Below are 20,951 nucleotides of genomic sequence, written 5' to 3'. Positions count from 1 at the left end.
GGGAAGGTGCCAGAAACGAGTTCTGTTGGTAGTTTTTACACTACCCCGGTAGGCAGCTGAAAGGCACCACAAAACTTGTTCTACCTGCTTTCTGGGCTGAGATGGGGAATCGCTGAATTTTGGACTCGGCTGGTGACAAAATGTTCCAAACACACCCCATGCACAACTCCACCGGGGAAGGTGCCAGAAACGAGTTCTGTTGGTAGTTTTTACACTACCCCGGTAGGCAGCTGAAAGGCACCACAAAAGTTTTTCTACCTGCTTTCTGGGCTGAGATGGGGAATCGCTGAATTTTGGACACGGCTGGTGACAAAATGTTCCAAACACACCCCATGCACAACTCCACCGGGGAAGGTGCCAGAAACGAGTTCTGTTGGTAGTTTTTACACTACCCCGGTAGGCAGCTGAAAGGCACCACAAAACTTGTTCTACCTGCTTTCTGGGCTGAGATGGGGAATCGCTGAATTTTGGACTCGGCTGCTGACAAAATGTTCCAAACACACCCCATGCACAACTCCACCGGGGAAGGTGCCAGAAACGAGTTCTGTTGGTAGTTTTTACACTACCCCGGTAGGCAGCTGAAAGGCACCACAAAACTTGTTCTACCTGCTTTCTGGGCTAGAGTCTGTGAACAGCTGAGTTTTGGACTCGGCTGGTGACAAAATGTTCCAAACACACCCCATGCACAACTCCTCCGGGGAAGGTGCCAGAAACGAGTTCTGTTGGTAGTTTTTACAGTACCCCGGTAGGCAGCTGAAAGGCACCACAAAACTTGTTCTACCTGCTTTCTGGGATGAGATGGGGAACGGCTGAATATTGGACTCGGCTGGTGACAAAATGTTCCAAACACACCCCATGCACAGCTCCACCGGGGAAGGTGCCAGAAACGAGTTCTGTTGGTAGTTTTTACACTACCCCGGTAGGCAGCTGAAAGGCACCACAAAACTTGTTCTACCTGCTTTCTGGGCTGAGATGGGGAATCGCTGAGTTTTGGACTCGGCTGGTGACAAAATGTTCCAAACACAGCCCATGCACAACTCCACCGGGGAAGGTGCCAGAAACGAGTTCTGTTGGTAGTTTTTACACTACCCCGGTAGGCAGCTGAAAGGCACCACAAAACTTGTTCTACCTGCTTTCTGGGCTGAGATGGGGAATCGCTGAATTTTGGACTCGGCTGGTGACAAAATGTTCCAAACACACCCCATGCACAACTCCACCGGGGAAGGTGCCAGAAACGAGTTCTGTTGGTAGTTTTTACAGTACCCCGGTAGGCAAGAGAAAGGCACCACAAAACTTGTTCTACCTGCTTTCTGGGCTGAGATGGGGAACGGCTGAATTTTGGACTCGGCTGGTGACAAAATGTTCCAAACACACCCCATGCACAACTCCACCGGGGAAGGTGCCAGAAACGAGTTCTGTTGGTAGTTTTTACAGTACCCCGGTAGGCAGCTGAAAGGCACCACAAAAGTTGTTCTACCTGCTTTCAGGGCTGAGATGGGGAATCGCTGAATTTTGGACTCGGCTGGTGACAAAATGTTCCAAACACACCCCATGCACAACTCCATCGGGGAAGGTGCCAGAAACGAGTTCTGTTGGTAGTTTTTACACTACCCCGGTAGGCAGCTGAAAGGCACCACAAAACTTGTTCTACCTGCTTTCTGGGCTGAGATGGGGAATCGCTGAATTTTTGACACGGCTGGTGACAAAATGTTCCAAACACACCCCATGCACAACTCCACCGGGGAAGGTGCCAGAAACGAGTTCTGTTGGTAGTTTTTACACTACCCCGGTAGGCAGCTGAAAGGCACCACAAAACTTGTTCTACCTGCTTTCTGGGCTGAGATGGGGAATCGCTGAATTTTGGACTCGGCTGGTGACAAAATGTTCCAAACACACCCCATGCACAACTCCACCGGGGAAGGTGCCAGAAACGAGTTCTGTTGGTAGTTTTTACACTACCCCGGTAGGCAGCTGAAAGGCACCACAAAACTTGTTCTACCTGCTTTCTGGGCTGAGATGGGGAATCGCTGAATTTTGGACTCGGCTGCTGACAAAATGTTCCAAACACACCCCATGCACAACTCCACCGGGGAAGGTGCCAGAAACGAGTTCTGTTGGTAGTTTTTACACTACCCCGGTAGGCAGCTGAAAGGCACCACAAAACTTGTTCTACCTGCTTTCTGGGCTGAGATGGGGAATCGCTGAATTTTGGACTCGGCTGGTGACAAAATGTTCCAAACACACCCCATGCACAACTCCACCGGGGAAGGTGCCAGAAACGAGTTCTGTTGGTAGTTTTTACACTACCCCGGTAGGCAAGAGAAAGGCACCACAAAACTTGTTCTACCTGCTTTCTGGGCTGAGATGGGGAACGGCTGAATTTTGGACTCGGCTGGTGACAAAATGTTCCAAACACACCCCATGCACAACTCCACCGGGGAAGGTGCCAGAAACGAGTTCTGTTGGTAGTTTTTACAGTACCCCGGTAGGCAGCTGAAAGGCACCACAAAAGTTGTTCTACCTGCTTTCAGGGCTGAGATGGGGAATCGCTGAATTTTGGACTCGGCTGGTGACAAAATGTTCCAAACACACCCCATGCACAACTCCACCGGGGAAGGTGCCAGAAACGAGTTCTGTTGGTAGTTTTTACACTACCCCGGTAGGCAGCTGAAAGGCACCACAAAACTTGTTCTACCTGCTTTCTGGGCTGAGATGGGGAATCGCTGAATTTTTGACACGGCTGGTGACAAAATGTTCCAAACACACCCCATGCACAACTCCACCGGGGAAGGTGCCAGAAACGAGTTCTGTTGGTAGTTTTTACACTACCCCGGTAGGCAGCTGAAAGGCACCACAAAACTTGTTCTACCTGCTTTCTGGGCTGAGATGGGGAATCGCTGAATTTTGGACTCGGCTGGTGACAAAATGTTCCAAACACACCCCATGCACAACTCCACCGGGGAAGGTGCCAGAAACGAGTTCTGTTGGTAGTTTTTACACTACCCCGGTAGGCAGCTGAAAGGCACCACAAAACTTGTTCTACCTGCTTTCTGGGCTGAGATGGGGAATCGCTGAATTTTGGACTCGGCTGCTGACAAAATGTTCCAAACACACCCCATGCACAACTCCACCGGGGAAGGTGCCAGAAACGAGTTCTGTTGGTAGTTTTTACACTACCCCGGTAGGCAGCTGAAAGGCACCACAAAACTTGTTCTACCTGCTTTCTGGGCTGAGATGGGGAATCGCTGAATTTTGGACTCGGCTGGTGACAAAATGTTCCAAACACACCCCATGCACAACTCCACCGGGGAAGGTGCCAGAAACGAGTTCTGTTGGTAGTTTTTACACTACCCCGGTAGGCAAGAGAAAGGCACCACAAAACTTGTTCTACCTGCTTTCTGGGCTGAGATGGGGAATCGCTGAATTTTGGACTCGGCTGGTGACAAAATGTTCCAAACACACCCCATGCACAACTCCACCGGGGAAGGTGCCAGAAACGAGTTCTGTTGGTAGTTTTTACACTACCCCGGTAGGCAGCTGAAAGGCACCACAAAACTTGTTCTACCTGCTTTCTGGGCTGAGATGGGGAATCGCTGAATTTTGGACTCGGCTGGTGACAAAATGTTCCAAACACACCCCATGCACAACTCCACCGGGGAAGGTGCCAGAAACGAGTTCTGTTGGTAGTTTTTACACTACCCCGGTAGGCAGCTGAAAGGCACCACAAAACTTGTTCTACCTGCTTTCTGGGCTAGAGTCTGTGAACAGCTGAGTTTTGGACTCGGCTGGTGACAAAATGTTCCAAACACACCCCATGCACAACTCCTCCGGGGAAGGTGCCAGAAACGAGTTCTGTTGGTAGTTTTTACAGTACCCCGGTAGGCAGCTGAAAGGCACCACAAAACTTGTTCTACCTGCTTTCTGGGCTGAGATGGGGAATCGCTGAATTTTGGACTCGGCTGGTGACAAAATGTTCCAAACACACCCCATGCACAACTCCACCGGGGAAGGTGCCAGAAACGAGTTCTGTTGGTAGTTTTTACACTACCCCGGTAGGCAGCTGAAAGGCACCACAAAACTTGTTCTACCTGCTTTCTGGGCTGAGATGGGGAATCGCTGAATTTTGGACTCGGCTGGTGACAAAATGTTCCAAACACACCCCATGCACAACTCCACCGGGGAAGGTGCCAGAAACGAGTTCTGTTGGTAGTTTTTACACTACCCCGGTAGGCAGCTGAAAGGCACCACAAAACTTGTTCTACCTGCTTTCTGGGCTGAGATGGGGAATCGCTGAATTTTGGACTCGGCTGGTGACAAAATGTTCCAAACACACCCCATGCACAACTCCACCGGGGAAGGTGCCAGAAACGAGTTCTGTTGGTAGTTTTTACACTACCCCGGTAGGCAGCTGAAAGGCACCACAAAACTTGTTCTACCTGCTTTCTGGGCTGAGATGGGGAATCGCTGAATTTTGGACTCGGCTGGTGACAAAATGTTCCAAACACACCCCATGCACAACTCCACCGGGGAAGGTGCCAGAAACGAGTTCTGTTGGTAGTTTTTACACTACCCCGGTAGGCAGCTGAAAGGCACCACAAAACTTGTTCTACCTGCTTTCTGGGCTGAGATGGAGAATCGCTGAATTTTGGACTCGGCTGGTGACAAAATGTTCCAAACACACCCCATGCACAACTCCACCGGGGAAGGTGCCAGAAACGAGTTCTGTTGGTATTTTTTACACTACCCCGGTAGGCAGCTGAAAGGCACCACAAAACTTGTTCTACCTGCTTTCCGGGCTGAGATGGGGAATAGCTGAATTTTGGACTTGGCTGGTGACAAAATGTTCCAAACACACCCCATGCACAACTCCACCGGGGAAGGTGCCAGAAACGAGTTCTGTTGGTAGTTTTTACACTACCCCGGTAGGCAGCTGAAAGGCACCACAAAACTTGTTCTACCTGCTTTCTGGGCTGAGATGGGGAATCGCTGAATTTTGGACTCGGCTGGTGACAAAATGTTCCAAACACACCCCATGCACAACTCCTCCGGGGAAGGTGCCAGAAACGAGTTCTGTTGGTAGTTTTTACACTACCCCGGTAGGCAGCTGAAAGGCACCACAAAACTTGTTCTACCTGCTTTCTGGGCTGAGATGGGGAATCGCTGAATTTTGGACTCGGCTGGTGACAAAATGTTCCAAACACAGCCCATGCACAACTCCACCGGGGAAGGTGCCAGAAACGAGTTCTGTTGGTAGTTTTTACACTACCCCGGTAGGCAGCTGAAAGGCACCACAAAACTTGTTCTACCTGCTTTCTGGGCTGAGATGGGGAATCGCTGAATTTTGGACTCGGCTGGTGACAAAATGTTCCAAACACAGCCCATGCACAACTCCACCGGGGAAGGTGCCAGAAACGAGTTCTGTTGGTAGTTTTTACACTACCCCGGTAGGCAGCTGAAAGGCACCACAAAACTTGTTCTACCTGCTTTCTGGGCTAGAGTCTGTGAACAGCTGAGTTTTGGACTCGGCTGGTGACAAAATGTTCCAAACACACCCCATGCACAACTCCTCCGGGGAAGGTGCCAGAAACGAGTTCTGTTGGTAGTTTTTACACTACCCCGGTAGGCAGCTGAAAGGCACCACAAAACTTGTTCTACCTGCTTTCTGGGCTGAGATGGGGAACGGCTGAATTTTGGACTCGGCTGGTAACAAAATGTTCCAAACACACCCCATGCACAACTCCACCGGGGAAGGTGCCAGAAACGAGTTCTGTTGGTAGTTTTTACACTACCCCGGTAGGCAGCTGAAAGGCACCACAAAACTTGTTCTACCTGCTTTCTGGGCTGAGATGGGGAATCGCTGAATTTTGGACTCGGCTGCTGACAAAATGTTCCAAACACACCCCATGCACAACTCCACCGGGGAAGGTGCCAGAAACGAGTTCTGTTGGTAGTTTTTACACTACCCCGGTAGGCAGCTGAAAGGCACCACAAAACTTGTTCTACCTGCTTTCTGGGCTGAGATGGGGAATCGCTGAATTTTGGACTCGGCTGCTGACAAAATGTTCCAAACACACCCCATGCACAACTCCACCGGGGAAGGTGCCAGAAACGAGTTCTGTTGGTAGTTTTTACACTACCCCGGTAGGCAGCTGAAAGGCACCACAAAACTTGTTCTACCTGCTTTCTGGGCTGAGATGGGGAATCGCTGAATTTTGGACTCGGCTGGTGACAAAATGTTCCAAACACACCCCATGCACAACTCCACCGGGGAAGGTGCCAGAAACGAGTTCTGTTGGTAGTTTTTACACTACCCCGGTAGGCAGCTGAAAGGCACCACAAAAGTTGTTCTACCTGCTTTCTGGGCTGAGATGGGGAATCGCTGAATTTTGGACTCGGCTGGTGACAAAATGTTCCAAACACACCCCATGCACAACTCCATCGGGGAAGGTGCCAGAAACGAGTTCTGTTGGTAGTTTTTACACTACCCCGGTAGGCAGCTGAAAGGCACCACAAAACTTGTTCTACCTGCTTTCATGGCTGAGATGGGGAATCGCTGAATTTTGGACTCGGCTGGTGACAAAATGTTCCAAACACACCCCATGCACAACTCCACCGGGGAAGGTGCCAGAAACGAGTTCTGTTGGTAGTTTTTACACTACCCCGGTAGGCAGCTGAAAGGCACCACAAAACTTGTTCTACCTGCTTTCTGGGCTGAGATGGAGAATCGCTGAATTTTGGACTCGGCTGGTGACAAAATGTTCCAAATACACCCCATGCACAACTCCACCGGGGAAGGTGCCAGAAACGAGTTCTGTTGGTAGTTTTTACACTACCCCGGTAGGCAGCTGAAAGGCACCACAAAACTTGTTCTACCTGCTTTCCGGGCTGAGATGGGGAATAGCTGAATTTTGGACTCGGCTGGTGACAAAATGTTCCAAACACACCCCATGCACAACTCCACCGGGGAAGGTGCCAGAAACGAGTTCTGTTGGTAGTTTTTACACTACCCCGGTAGGCAGCTGAAAGGCACCACAAAACTTGTTCTACCTGCTTTCTGGGCTGAGATGGGGAATCGCTGAATTTTGGACTCGGCTGGTGACAAAATGTTCCAAACACACCCCATGCACAACTCCACCGGGGAAGGTGCCAGAAACGAGTTCTGTTGGTAGTTTTTACACTACCCCGGTAGGCAAGAGAAAGGCACCACAAAACTTGTTCTACCTGCTTTCTGGGCTGAGATGGGGAATCGCTGAATTTTGGACTCGGCTGGTGACAAAATGTTCCAAACACACCCCATGCACAACTCCACCGGGGAAGGTGCCAGAAACGAGTTCTGTTGGTAGTTTTTACAGTACCCCGGTAGGCAGCTGAAAGGCACCACAAAACTTGTTCTACCTGCTTTCTGGGCTGAGATGGGGAATCGCTGAATTTTGGACTCGGCTGGTGACAAAATGTTCCAAACACACCCCATGCACAACTCCACCGGGGAAGGTGCCAGAAACGAGTTCTGTTGGTAGTTTTTACACTACCCCGGTAGGCAGCTGAAAGGCACCACAAAACTTGTTCTACCTGCTTTCTGGGCTGAGATGGAGAATCGCTGAATTTTGGACTCGGCTGGTGACAAAATGTTCCAAACACACCCCATGCACACCTCCACCGGGGAAAGTGCCAGAAACGAGTTCTGTTGGTAGTTTTTACACTACCCCGGTAGGCAGCTGAAAGGCACCACAAAACTTGTTCTACCTGCTTTCTGGGCTAGAGTCTGTGAACAGCTGAGTTTTGGACTCGGCTGGTGACAAAATGTTCCAAACACACCCCATGCACAACTCCTCCGGGGAAGGTGCCAGAAACGAGTTCTGTTGGTAGTTTTTACACTACCCCGGTAGGCAGCTGAAAGGCACCACAAAACTTGTTCTACCTGCTTTCTGGGCTGAGATGGGGAACGGCTGAATTTTGGACTCGGCTGGTAACAAAATGTTCCAAACACACCCCATGCACAACTCCACCGGGGAAGGTGCCAGAAACGAGTTCTGTTGGTAGTTTTTACACTACCCCGGTAGGCAGCTGAAAGGCACCACAAAACTTGTTCTACCTGCTTTCTGGGCTGAGATGGGGAATCGCTGAATTTTGGACTCGGCTGGTGACAAAATGTTCCAAACACACCCCATGCACAACTCCACCGGGGAAGGTGCCAGAAACGAGTTCTGTTGGTAGTTTTTACACTACCCCGGTAGGCAGCTGAAAGGCACCACAAAACTTGTTCTACCTGCTTTCTGGGCTGAGATGGGGAATCGCTGAATTTTGGACTCGGCTGCTGACAAAATGTTCCAAACACACCCCATGCACAACTCCACCGGGGAAGGTGCCAGAAACGAGTTCTGTTGGTAGTTTTTACACTACCCCGGTAGGCAGCTGAAAGGCACCACAAAACTTGTTCTACCTGCTTTCTGGGCTGAGATGGGGAATCGCTGAATTTTGGACTCGGCTGGTGACAAAATGTTCCAAACACACCCCATGCACAACTCCACCGGGGAAGGTGCCAGAAACGAGTTCTGTTGGTAGTTTTTACACTACCCCGGTAGGCAGCTGAAAGGCACCACAAAACTTGTTCTACCTGCTTTCTGGGCTGAGATGGGGAATCGCTGAATTTTGGACTCGGCTGGTGACAAAATGTTCCAAACACACCCCATGCACAACTCCACCGGGGAAGGTGCCAGAAACGAGTTCTGTTGGTAGTTTTTACACTACCCCGGTAGGCAGCTGAAAGGCACCACAAAACTTGTTCTACCTGCTTTCTGGGCTGAGATGGAGAATCGCTGAATTTTGGACTCGGCTGGTGACAAAATGTTCCAAACACACCCCATGCACAACTCCACCGGGGAAGGTGCCAGAAACGAGTTCTGTTGGTAGTTTTTACACTACCCCGGTAGGCAGCTGAAAGGCACCACAAAACTTGTTCTACCTGCTTTCCGGGCTGAGATGGGGAATAGCTGAATTTTGGACTTGGCTGGTGACAAAATGTTCCAAACACACCCCATGCACAACTCCACCGGGGAAGGTGCCAGAAACGAGTTCTGTTGGTAGTTTTTACACTACCCCGGTAGGCAGCTGAAAGGCACCACAAAACTTGTTCTACCTGCTTTCTGGGCTGAGATGGGGAATCGCTGAATTTTGGACTCGGCTGGTGACAAAATGTTCCAAACACACCCCATGCACAACTCCACCGGGGAAGGTGCCAGAAACGAGTTCTGTTGGTAGTTTTTACACTACCCCGGTAGGCAGCTGAAAGGCACCACAAAACTTGTTGTACCTGCTTTCTGGGCTGAGATGGGGAATCGCTGAATTTTGGACTCGGCTGGTGACAAAATGTTCCAAACACACCCCATGCACAACTCCACCGGGGAAGGTGCCAGAAACGAGTTCTGTTGGTAGTTTTTACACTACCCCGGTAGGCAGCTGAAAGGCACCACAAAACTTGTTCTACCTGCTTTCTGGGCTGAGATGGGGAACGGCTGAATTTTGGACTCGGCTGGTAACAAAATGTTCCAAACACACCCCATGCACAACTCCACCGGGGAAGGTGCCAGAAACGAGTTCTGTTGGTAGTTTTTACACTACCCCGGTAGGCAGCTGAAAGGCACCACAAAACTTGTTCTACCTGCTTTCTGGGCTGAGATGGGGAACGGCTGAGTTTTGGACTCGGCTGGTGACAAAATGTTCCAAACACACCCCATGCACAACTCCACCGGGGAAGGTGCCAGAAACGAGTTCTGTTGGTAGTTTTTACACTACCCCGGTAGGCAGCTGAAAGGCACCACAAAACTTGTTCTACCTGCTTTCTGGGCTAGAGTCTGTGAACAGCTGAGTTTTGGACTCGGCTGGTGACAAAATGTTCCAAACACACCCCATGCACAACTCCTCCGGGGAAGGTGCCAGAAACGAGTTCTGTTGGTAGTTTTTACACTACCCCGGTAGGCAAGAGAAAGGCACCACAAAACTTGTTCTACCTGCTTTCTGGGCTGAGATGGGGAACGGCTGAATTTTGGACTCGGCTGGTAACAAAATGTTCCAAACACACCCCATGCACAACTCCACCGGGGAAGGTGCCAGAAACGAGTTCTGTTGGTAGTTTTTACACTACCCCGGTAGGCAGCTGAAAGGCACCACAAAAGTTTTTCTACCATCTTTCTGGGCTGAGATGGGGAATCGCTGAATTTTGGACTCGGCTGGTGACAAAATGTTCCAAACACACCCCATGCACAACTCCACCGGGGAAGGTGCCAGAAACGAGTTCTGTTGGTAGTTTTTACACTACCCCGGTAGGCAGCTGAAAGGCACCACAAAACTTGTTCTACCTGCTTTCTGGGCTGAGATGGGGAATCGCTGAATTTTGGACTCGGCTGGTGACAAAATGTTCCAAACACACCCCATGCACAACTCCACCGGGGAAGGTGCCAGAAACGAGTTCTGTTGGTAGTTTTTACACTACCCCGGTAGGCAGCTGAAAGGCACCACAAAACTTGTTCTACCTGCTTTCTGGGCTAGAGTCTGTGAACAGCTGAGTTTTGGACTCGGCTGGTGACAAAATGTTCCAAACACACCCCATGCACAACTCCTCCGGGGAAGGCGCCAGAAACGAGTTCTGTTGGTAGTTTTTACACTACCCCGGTAGGCAAGAGAAAGGCACCACAAAACTTGTTCTACCTGCTTTCTGGGCTGAGATGGGGAACGGCTGAATTTTGGACTCGGCTGGTAACAAAATGTTCCAAACACACCCCATGCACAACTCCACCGGGGAAGGTGCCAGAAACGAGTTCTGTTGGTAGTTTTTACACTACCCCGGTAGGCAGCTGAAAGGCACCACAAAACTTGTTCTACCTGCTTTCTGGGCTGAGATGGGGAATCGCTGAATTTTGGACTCGGCTGCTGACAAAATGTTCCAAACACACCCCATGCACAACTCCTCCGGGGAAGGTGCCAGAAACGAGTTCTGTTGGTAGTTTTTACACTACCCCGGTAGGCAGCTGAAAGGCACCACAAAACTTGTTCTACCTGCTTTCTGGGCTGAGATGGGGAATCGCTGAATTTTGGACTCGGCTGGTGACAAAATGTTCCAAACACACCCCATGCACAACTCCACCGGGGAAGGTGCCAGAAACGAGTTCTGTTGGTAGTTTTTACACTACCCCGGTAGGCAGCTGAAAGGCACCACAAAACTTGTTCTACTTGCTTTCTGGGCTGAGATGGGGAATCGCTGAATTTTGGACTCGGCTGGTGACAAAATGTTCCAAACACAACCCATGCACAACTCCACCGGGGAAGGTGCCAGAAACGAGTTCTGTTGGTAGTTTTTACAGTACCCCGGTAGGCACCTGAAAGGCACCACAAAACTTGTTCTACCTGCTTTCTGGGCTGAGATGGGGAACGGCTGAATTTTGGACTCGGCTGGTAAAAAAATGTTCCAAACACACCCCATGCACAACTCCACCGGGGAAGGTGCCAGAAACGAGTTCTGTTGGTAGTTTTTACACTACCCCGGTAGGCAGCTGAAAGGCACCACAAAACTTGTTCTACCTGCTTTCTGGGCTGAGATGGGGAATCGCTGAATTTTGGACTCGGCTGGTGACAAAATGTTCCAAACACAGCCCATGCACAACTCCACCGGGGAAGGTGCCAGAAACGAGTTCTGTTGGTAGTTTTTACACTACCCCGGTAGGCAGCTGAAAGGCACCACAAAACTTGTTCTACCTGCTTTCTGGGCTGAGATGGGGAATCGCTGAATTTTGGACTCGGCTGGTGACAAAATGTTCCAAACACACCCCATGCACAACTCCACCGGGGAAGGTGCCAGAAACGAGTTCTGTTGGTAGTTTTTACACTACCCCGGTAGGCAGCTGAAAGGCACCACAAAACTTGTTCTACCTGCTTTCTGGGCTGAGATGGGGAACGGCTGAATTTTGGACTCGGCTGGTAACAAAATGTTCCAAACACACCCCATGCACAACTCCACCGGGGAAGGTGCCAGAAACGAGTTCTGTTGGTAGTTTTTACACTACCCCGGTAGGCAGCTGAAAGGCACCACAAAACTTGTTCTACCTGCTTTCTGGGCTGAGATGGGGAACGGCTGAGTTTTGGACTCGGCTGGTGACAAAATGTTCCAAACACACCCCATGCACAACTCCACCGGGGAAGGTGCCAGAAACGAGTTCTGTTGGTAGTTTTTACACTACCCCGGTAGGCAGCTGAAAGGCACCACAAAACTTGTTCTACCTGCTTTCTGGGCTAGAGTCTGTGAACAGCTGAGTTTTGGACTCGGCTGGTGACAAAATGTTCCAAACACACCCCATGCACAACTCCACCGGGGAAGGTGCCAGAAACGAGTTCTGTTGGTAGTTTTTACACTACCCCGGTAGGCAGCTGAAAGGCACCACAAAACTTGTTCTACCTGCTTTCTGGGCTGAGATGGGGAATCGCTGAATTTTGGACTCGGCTGCTGACAAAATGTTCCAAACACACCCCATGCACAACTCCACCGGGGAAGGTGCCAGAAACGAGTTCTGTTGGTAGTTTTTACACTACCCCGGTAGGCAGCTGAAAGGCACCACAAAACTTGTTCTACCTGCTTTCTGGGCTAGAGTCTGTGAACAGCTGAGTTTTGGACTCGGCTGGTGACAAAATGTTCCAAACACACCCCATGCACAACTCCTCCGGGGAAGGTGCCAGAAACGAGTTCTGTTGGTAGTTTTTACACTACCCCGGTAGGCAGCTGAAAGGCACCACAAAACTTGTTCTACCTGCTTTCTGGGCTGAGATGGGGAACGGCTGAATTTTGGACTCGGCTGGTGACAAAATGTTCCAAACACACCCCATGCACAGCTCCACCGGGGAAGGTGCCAGAAACGAGTTCTGTTGGTAGTTTTTACACTACCCCGGTAGGCAGCTGAAAGGCACCACAAAACTTGTTCTACCTGCTTTCTGGGCTGAGATGGGGAATCGCTGAATTTTGGACTCGGCTGGTGACAAAATGTTCCAAACACACCCCATGCACAACTCCACCGGGGAAGGTGCCAGAAACGAGTTCTGTTGGTAGTTTTTACACTACCCCGGTAGGCAGCTGAAAGGCACCACAAAACTTGTTCTACCTGCTTTCTGGGCTGAGATGGGGAATCGCTGAATTTTGGACTCGGCTGGTGACAAAATGTTCCAAACACACCCCATGCACAACTCCACCGGGGAAGGTGCCAGAAACGAGTTCTGTTGGTAGTTTTTACACTACCCCGGTAGGCAGCTGAAAGGCACCACAAAACTTGTTCTACCTGCTTTCTGGGCTGAGATGGGGAATCGCTGAATTTTGGACTCGGCTGGTGACAAAATGTTCCAAACACACCCCATGCACAACTCCACCGGGGAAGGTGCCAGAAACGAGTTCTGTTGGTAGTTTTTACACTACCCCGGTAGGCAGCTGAAAGGCACCACAAAAGTTGTTCTACCTGCTTTCATGGCTGAGATGGGGAATCACTGAATTTTGGACTCGGCTGGTGACAAAATGTTCCAAACACACCCCATGCACAACTCCATCGGGGAAGGTGCCAGAAACGAGTTCTGTTGGTAGTTTTTACACTACCCCGGTAGGCAGCTGAAAGGCACCACAAAAGTTTTTCTACCTGCTTTCTGGGCTGAGATGGGGAATCGCTGAATTTTGGACTCGGCTGGTGACAAAATGTTCCAAACACAGCCCATGCACAACTCCACCGGGGAAGGTGCCAGAAACGAGTTCTGTTGGTAGTTTTTACACTACCCCGGTAGGCAGCTGAAAGGCACCACAAAAGTTTTTCTACCTGCTTTCTGGGCTGAGATGGGGAATCGCTGAATTTTGGACTCGGCTGGTGACAAAATGTTCCAAACACACCCCATGCACAACTCCACCGGGGAAGGTGCCAGAAACGAGTTCTGTTGGTAGTTTTTACACTACCCCGGTAGGCAGCTGAAAGGCACCACAAAAGTTTTTCTACCTGCTTTCTGGGCTGAGATGGGGAATCGCTGAATTTTGGACACGGCTGGTGACAAAATGTTCCAAACACACCCCATGCACAACTCCACCGGGGAAGGTGCCAGAAACGAGTTCTGTTGGTAGTTTTTACACTATCCCGGTAGGCAGCTGAAAGGCACCACAAAACTTGTTCTACCTGCTTTCTGGGCTGAGATGGGGAATCGCTGAATTTTGGACTCGGCTGGTGACAAAATGTTCCAAACACACCCCATGCACAACTCCACCGGGGAAGGTGCCAGAAACGAGTTCTGTTGGTAGTTTTTACACTACCCCGGTAGGCAGCTGAAAGGCACCACAAAACTTGTTCTACCTGCTTTCTGGGCTGAGATGGAGAATCGCTGAATTTTGGACTCGGCTGGTGACAAAATGTTCCAAACACACCCCATGCACACCTCCACCGGGGAAAGTGCCAGAAACGAGTTCTGTTGGTAGTTTTTACACTACCCCGGTAGGCAGCTGAAAGGCACCACAAAACTTGTTCTACCTGCTTTCTGGGCTAGAGTCTGTGAACAGCTGAGTTTTGGACTCGGCTGGTGACAAAATGTTCCAAACACACCCCATGCACAACTCCTCCGGGGAAGGTGCCAGAAACGAGTTCTGTTGGTAGTTTTTACACTACCCCGGTAGGCAGCTGAAAGGCACCACAAAACTTGTTCTACCTGCTTTCTGGGCTGAGATGGGGAACGGCTGAATTTTGGACTCGGCTGGTAACAAAATGTTCCAAACACACCCCATGCACAACTCCACCGGGGAAGGTGCCAGAAACGAGTTCTGTTGGTAGTTTTTACACTACCCCGGTAGGCAGCTGAAAGGCACCACAAAACTTGTTCTACCTGCTTTCTGGGCTGAGATGGGGAATCGCTGAATTTTGGACTCGGCTGCTGACAAAATGTTCCAAACACACCCCATGCACAACTCCACCGGGGAAGGTGCCAGAAACGAGTTCTGTTGGTAGTTTTTACACTACCCCGGTAGGCAGCTGAAAGGCACCACAAAACTTGTTCTACCTGCTTTCTGGGCTGAGATGGGGAATCGCTGAATTTTGGACTCGGCTGGTGACAAAATGTTCCAAACACACCCCATGCACAACTCCACCGGGGAAGGTGCCAGAAACGAGTTCTGTTGGTAGTTTTTACACTACCCCGGTAGGCAGCTGAAAGGCACCACAAAACTTGTTCTACCTGCTTTCTGGGCTGAGATGGGGAATCGCTGAATTTTGGACTCGGCTGGTGACAAAATGTTCCAAACACACCCCATGCACAACTCCACCGGGGAAGGTGCCAGAAACGAGTTCTGTTGGTAGTTTTTACACTACCCCGGTAGGCAGCTGAAAGGCACCACAAAACTTGTTCTACCTGCTTTCTGGGCTGAGATGGGGAATCGCTGAATTTTGGACTCGGCTGGTGACAAAATGTTCCAAACACACCCCATGCACAACTCCACCGGGGAAGGTGCCAGAAACGAGTTCTGTTGGTAGTTTTTACACTACCCCGGTAGGCAGCTGAAAGGCACCACAAAACTTGTTCTACCTGCTTTCTGGGCTGAGATGGAGAATCGCTGAATTTTGGACTCGGCTGGTGACAAAATGTTCCAAACACACCCCATGCACAACTCCACCGGGGAAGGTGCCAGAAACGAGTTCTGTTGGTATTTTTTACACTACCCCGGTAGGCAGCTGAAAGGCACCACAAAACTTGTTCTACCTGCTTTCCGGGCTGAGATGGGGAATCGCTGAATTTTGGACTTGGCTGGTGACAAAATGTTCCAAACACACCCCATGCACAACTCCACCGGGGAAGGTGCCAGAAACGAGTTCTGTTGGTAGTTTTTACACTACCCCGGTAGGCAGCTGAAAGGCACCACAAAACTTGTTCTACCTGCTTTCTGGGCTGAGATGGGGAATCGCTGAATTTTGGACTCGGCTGGTGACAAAATGTTCCAAACACACCCCATGCACAACTCCACCGGGGAAGGTGCCAGAAACGAGTTCTGTTGGTAGTTTTTACACTACCCCGGTAGGCAGCTGAAAGGCACCACAAAACTTGTTCTACCTGCTTTCTGGGCTGAGATGGGGAATCGCTGAATTTTGGACTCGGCTGGTAACAAAATGTTCCAAACACACCCCATGCACAACTCCACCGGGGAAGGTGCCAGAAACGAGTTCTGTTGGTAGTTTTTACACTACCCCGGTAGGCAGCTGAAAGGCACCACAAAACTTGTTCTACCTGCTTTCTGGGCTGAGATGGGGAACGGCTGAATTTTGGACTCGGCTGGTAACAAAATGTTCCAAACACACCCCATGCACAACTCCACCGGGGAAGGTGCCAGAAACGACTTCTGTTGGTAGTTTTTACACTACCCCGGTAGGCAGCTGAAAGGCACCACAAAACTTGTTCTACCTGCTTTCTGGGCTGAGATGGGGAACGGCTGAGTTTTGGACTCGGCTGGTGACAAAATGTTCCAAACACACCCCATGCACAACTCCACCGGGGAAGGTGCCAGAAACGAGTTCTGTTGGTAGTTTTTACACTACCCCGGTAGGCAGCTGAAAGGCACCACAAAACTTGTTCTACCTGCTCTCTGGGCTAGAGTCTGTGAACAGCTGAGTTTTGGACTCGGCTGGTGACAAAATGTTCCAAACACACCCCATGCACAACTCCTCCGGGGAAGGTGCCAGAAACGAGTTCTGTTGGTAGTTTTTACACTACCCCGGTAGGCAGCTGAAAGGCACCACAAAACTTGTTCTACCTGCTTTCTGGGCTGAGATGGGGAATCGCTGAATTTTGGACTCGGCTGGTGACAAAATGTTCCAAACACAGCCCATGCACAACTCCACCGGGGAAGGTGCCAGAAACGAGTTCTGTTGGTAGTTTTTACACTACCCCGGTAGGCAGCTGAAAGGCACCACAAAACTTGTTCTACCTGCTTTCTGGGCTGAGATGGGGAATCGCTGAATTTTGGACTCGGCTGGTGACAAAATGTTCCAAACACACCCCATGCACAACTCCACCGGGGAAGGTGCCAGAAACGAGTTCTGTTGGTAGTTTTTACAGTACCCCGGTAGGAACCTGAAAGGCACCACAAAACTTGTTCTACCTGCTTTCTGGGCTGAGATGGGGAACGGCTGAGTTTTGGACTCGGCTGGTGACAAAATGTTCCAAACACACCCCATGCACAACTCCACCGGGGAAGGTGCCAGAAACGAGTTCTGTTGGTAGTTTTTACACTACCCCGGTAGGCAGCTGAAAGGCACCACAAAACTTGTTCTACCTGCTTTCTGGGCTAGAGTCTGTGAACAGCTGAGTTTTGGACTCGGCTGGTGACAAAATGTTCCAAACACACCCCATGCACAACTCCTCCGGGGAAGGTGCCAGAAACGAGTTCTGTTGGTAGTTTTTACACTACCCCGGTAGGCAGCTGAAAGGCACCACAAAAGTTTTTCTACCTGCTTTCTGGGCTGAGATGGGGAATCGCTGAATTTTGGACTCGGCTGGTGACAAAATGTTCCAAACACACCCCATGCACAACTCCACCGGGGAAGGTGCCAGAAACGAGTTCTGTTGGTAGTTTTTACACTACCCCGGTAGGCAGCTGAAAGGCACCACAAAACTTGTTCTACCTGCTTTCTGGGCTAGAGTCTGTGAACAGCTGAGTTTTGGACTCGGCTGGTGACAAAATGTTCCAAACACACCCCATGCACAACTCCTCCGGGGAAGGTGCCAGAAACGAGTTCTGTTGGTAGTTTTTACACTACCCCGGTAGGCAGCTGAAAGGCACCACAAAACTTGTTCTACCTGCTTTCTGGGCTGAGATGGGGAACGGCTGAATTTTGGACTCGGCTGGTGACAAAATGTTCCAAACACACCCCATGCACAGCTCCACCGGGGAAGGTGCCAGAAACGAGTTCTGTTGGTAGTTTTTACACTACCCCGGTAGGCAGCTGAAAGGCACCACAAAACTTGTTCTACCTGCTTTCTGGGCTGAGATGGGGAATCGCTGAATTTTGGACTCGGCTGGTGACAAAATGTTCCAAACACACCCCATGCACAACTCCACCGGGGAAGGTGCCAGAAACGAGTTCTGTTGGTAGTTTTTACACTACCCCGGTAGGCAGCTGAAAGGCACCACAAAACTTGTTCTACCTGCTTTCTGGGCTGAGATGGGGAATCGCTGAATTTTGGACTCGGCTGGTGACAAAATGTTCCAAACACACCCCATGCACAACTCCACCGGGGAAGGTGCCAGAAACGAGTTCTGTTGGTAGTTTTTACAGTACCCCGGTAGGCAAGAGAAAGGCACCACAAAACTTGTTCTACCTGCTTTCTGGGCTGAGATGGGGAATCGCTGAATTTTGGACTCGGCTGGTGACAAAATGTTCCAAACACACCCCATGCACAACTCCACCGGGGAAGGTGCCAGAAACGAGTTCTGTTGGTAGTTTTTACACTACCCCGGTAGGCAGCTGAAAGGCACCACAAAAGTTGTTCTACCTGCTTTCATGGCTGAGATGGGGAATCGCTGAATTTTGGACTCGGCTGGTGACAAAATGTTCCAAACACACCCCATGCACAACTCCATCGGGGAAGGTGCCAGAAACGAGTTCTGTTGGTAGTTTTTACACTACCCCGGTAGGCAGCTGAAAGGCACCACAAAAGTTTTTCTACCTGCTTTCTGGGCTGAGATGGGGAATCGCTGAATTTTGGACTCGGCTGGTGACAAAATGTTCCAAACACACCCCATGCACAACTCCACCGGGGAAGGTGCCAGAAACGAGTTCTGTTGGTAGTTTTTACACTACCCCGGTAGGCAGCTGAAAGGCACCACAAAAGTTTTTCTACCTGCTTTCTGGGCTGAGATGGGGAATCGCTGAATTTTGGACTCGGCTGGTGACAAAATGTTCCAAACACACCCCATGCACAACTCCACCGGGGAAGGTGCCAGAAACGAGTTCTGTTGGTAGTTTTTACACTACCCCGGTAGGCAGCTGAAAGGCACCACAAAAGTTTTTCTACCTGCTTTCTGGGCTGAGATGGGGAATCGCTGAATTTTGGACACGGCTGGTGACAAAATGTTCCAAACACACCCCATGCACAACTCCACCGGGGAAGGTGCCAGAAACGAGTTCTGTTGGTAGTTTTTACACTATCCCGGTAGGCAGCTGAAAGGCACCACAAAACTTGTTCTACCTGCTTTCTGGGCTGAGATGGGGAATCGCTGAATTTTGGACTCGGCTGGTGACAAAATGTTCCAAACACACCCCATGCACAACTCCACCGGGGAAGGTGCCAGAAACGAGTTCTGTTGGTAGTTTTTACACTACCCCGGTAGGCAGCTGAAAGGCACCACAAAACTTGTTCTACCTGCTTTCTGGGCTGAGATGGAGAATCGCTGAATTTTGGACTCGGCTGCTGACAAAATGTTCCAAACACACCCCATGCACACCTCCACCGGGGAAAGTGCCAGAAACGAGTTCTGTTGGTAGTTTTTACACTACCCCGGTAGGCAGCTGAAAGGCACCACAAAACTTGTTCTACCTGCTTTCTGGGCTGAGATGGGGAATCGCTGAATTTTGGACTCGGCTGGTGACAAAATGTTCCAAACACACCCCATGCACAACTCCACCGGGGAAGGTGCCAGAAACGAGTTCTGTTGGTAGTTTTTACAGTACCCCGGTAGGCAAGAGAAAGGCACCACAAAACTTGTTCTACCTGCTTTCTGGGCTGAGATGGGGAATCGCTGAATTTTGGACTCGGCTGCTGACAAAATGTTCCAAACACACCCCATGCACAACTCCACCGGGGAAGGTGCCAGAAACGAGTTCTGTTGGTAGTTTTTACACTACCCCGGTAGGCAGCTGAAAGGCACCACAAAACTTGTTCTACCTGCTTTCTGGGCTGAGATGGGGAATCGCTGAATTTTGGACTCGGCTGGTGACAAAATGTTCCAAACACACCCCATGCACAACTCCATCGGGGAAGGTGCCAGAAACGAGTTCTGTTGGTAGTTTTTACACTACCCCGGTAGGCAGCTGAAAGGCACCACAAAAGTTTTTCTACCTGCTTTCTGGGCTGAGATGGGGAATCGCTGAATTTTGGACTCGGCTGGTGACAAAATGTTCCAAACACACCCCATGCACAACTCCACCGGGGAAGGTGCCAGAAACGACTTCTGTTGGTAGTTTTTACACTACCCCGGTAGGCAGCTGAAAGGCACCACAAAAGTTTTTCTACCTGCTTTCTGGGCTGAGATGGGGAATCGCTGAATTTTGGACTCGGCTGGTGACAAAATGTTCCAAAAACACCCCATGCACAACTCCACCGGGGAAGGTGCCAGAAACGAGTTCTGTTGGTAGTTTTTACACTACCCCGGTAGGCAGCTGAAAGGCACCACAAAACTTGTTCTACCTGCTTTCTGGGCTGAGATGGGGAATCGCTGAATTTTGGACTCGGCTGGTGACAAAATGTTCCAAACACACCCCATGCACAACTCCACCGGGGAAGGTGCCAGAAACGAGTTCTGTTGGTAGTTTTTACACTACCCCGGTAGGCAGCTGAAAGGCACCACAAAACTTGTTCTACCTGCTTTCTGGGCTGAGATGGGGAATCGCTGAATTTTGGACTCGGCTGCTGACAAAATGTTCCAAACACACCCCATGCACAACTCCACCGGGGAAGGTGCCAGAAACGAGTTCTGTTGGTAGTTTTTACACTACCCCGGTAGGCAGCTGAAAGGCACCACAAAACTTGTTCTACCTGCTTTCTGGGCTGAGATGGGGAACGGCTGAATTTTGGACTCGGCTGGTGACAAAATGTTCCAAACACACCCCATGCACAGCTCCACCGGGGAAGGTGCCAGAAACGAGTTCTGTTGGTAGTTTTTACACTACCCCGGTAGGCAGCTG

This window comes from Falco cherrug, chromosome 14 (assembly GCF_023634085.1).
Source record: "Falco cherrug isolate bFalChe1 chromosome 14, bFalChe1.pri, whole genome shotgun sequence".
NCBI classification, from domain to species: domain Eukaryota; kingdom Metazoa; phylum Chordata; class Aves; order Falconiformes; family Falconidae; genus Falco; species Falco cherrug.
Note: the sequence above shows the minus strand (reverse complement) of the source record.